We start from the raw sequence: 2,197 nt of genomic DNA, 5'->3' as shown, positions 1-2,197 counted from the left end.
ATTTACTAAGATTTAGTGGTGGGTAAAAAACAAACACCAAATCTTATTGGCTCCTTTCTAACTTCTATGAATCCCTCCAGGAGATTAGTCGGTTTCTAAGCATGATAGGTCAGAAATTGGGCGAAACGTTCTCAATTTTTTACCACAGCCTACACACATAATATAATGACATCTTGACAAATCTTGTGATTTTCAGATTTCGTTTGGTTTTTTTACAATTTAACAACCATTCAACCAAAGGTTCGTGGTCGTGTTTTTTAAAAACAATGTTCAAAATTTCTTTTCATTTTCTGGTTGAGACCTCAATTTGGTCTCCATAATATGAATATGATTTTTTCACTAATTTCAATCCATTATTTCAAGTACGTGTAGTTAAAATTTGACTTCAATCAAAAAATTCCTATTAATGCAAACAAAGCATTAAAAATCCCAAACAGACCCGAAAATATACCAAATTTTAATATGTATAACCAAATGTCCTACGTGGGGAGTAGAAAAAGTGTGGAAGGTGTTGGAAGGAATTTTTTTTTTGTTTGCCGAGTGCGGCATGGATGGCACTCGGCAAAGTGTTTCGTTTGCCGAGTGTCCGGCTGAGACACTCGGCGAACGTTTGCGTGTGCCGAGTGTATGCGTCTGGCACTCGGCGAAGCGGACTTTGCCGAGTGTCACACGTCTAACACTCGGCAAAGGTGTAACGGCCGTCCCACGCTGTTAGTGCACGACGCACGTGCGCCGCACGCGATACCGATTTGCCGAGTGTGTCTTCTTTGCCGAGTGTCGTGGAGTTGTTTGCCGAGTGCCTGATTTTTGGCACTCGGCAAACCTCCTTTTTGCCGAGTGTTTTATGTTCGCCGAGTGTCCCATTGTGTACACTCGGCAAAAAGGCTGTTTGCCGAGTGCCCGAGAAAATGCACTCGGCAAAATTTTTACACTCGGCGAATTTACTGTTTCCGGTAGTGCTTGCAACCAGGAGGTTGTGGCATAAGAAGAGCAGCATCATGCGCACCGAGTACAATGTGGAGTAGTGAATCACTGTACAGCTGAAAATTCAATTGGAAACACAAAAATAATTAGTAGCTGTTAGTTGTTTCTCGAACTGCATTGTCTGTCGTCTCTACAATTATTTTTATGAAGACCAACAACAAACCCGACGGTACTAACCATTGGATAGGTAATGGATAGGTGTGAGCTCTCAAATTTATAAAGGTAACTCTACGGCTGTGATTGGTAGGGTGCATAGCCCGGCTCCCATAATGCAGCTTCGATGTGTTTCGTTTCCTGCACAAGATTTTTTAGCCAGGCTTAGGGGGTGTTTGGCACACAGGGATTAAAATTTAGCCCCTGTTACATCGGATGTTTGGACATTAATTAGGAGTATTAAACATTAGTTAATTACAAAACTAATTGCACAACCCCTAGGCTAAATCGCGAGACGAATCTATTAAGCGTAATTAATCCATCATTTGACAATGTGGTGCTACAGTAACCATTCGCTAATGATGGATTAATTAGGCCTAATAGATTCATCTCGCGATTTAGCCTAGGGGTTCTGCTATTAGTTTTGTAATTAGCTCATATTTAGTCATCCTAATTAGCATCCGAACATCCGATGTGATAGGGTTAAAGTTTAACTCCAGTCTTCCAAACACCCCATTAGCTAATGCAAAAGGGAGTTCTAAACAAGCTTACCTAGTACGCATTTCGCAACCGTTCTCCACTGGCTAGGCTCAATGCAACAACGCATTTGGGTTCCCTCACCTCCCAACGCCTCACCTCTCCTCTTCCATACCACCGGCGAACCCATAGAGTAGGCCATGGCAATGACAACGACCACATCGAGTCCAACACTTCCGCCATCATCGCTCCTGCATTACTCGAGTCCAACACCTTCGTCACTCTCGTATTACTCTACCACCCCTTCGCACACGAGCTCAATGAGCCGTGGAGGACGACTAGAAGAGGGAGCAGAAACAATTGAGCCTGCACGAGGAGCCGGAAGAGGCGACACCGGATTGATGGCACGGGCGGCGCTCTCGTTCGTCGCATGTGCCGGATTGTTATGAATCAACAAGGATGGCAGCGGTAGCCGCAGCTATTTTGAATCCGCTCGTCCTCATCCCTAATGAAGTTAGCATTCCTTTTACCCCCAATAACTAATTGGGCCGAAGTAGCTAGTAATTATGTAGGAAATCAATTA

The sequence above is a fragment of the Setaria italica genome, chromosome VI (assembly GCF_000263155.2).
Source record: "Setaria italica strain Yugu1 chromosome VI, Setaria_italica_v2.0, whole genome shotgun sequence".
NCBI classification, from domain to species: domain Eukaryota; kingdom Viridiplantae; phylum Streptophyta; class Magnoliopsida; order Poales; family Poaceae; genus Setaria; species Setaria italica.
The sequence above is the reverse complement of the archived record's forward strand: the minus strand, read 5'-3'. Positions refer to the sequence as shown.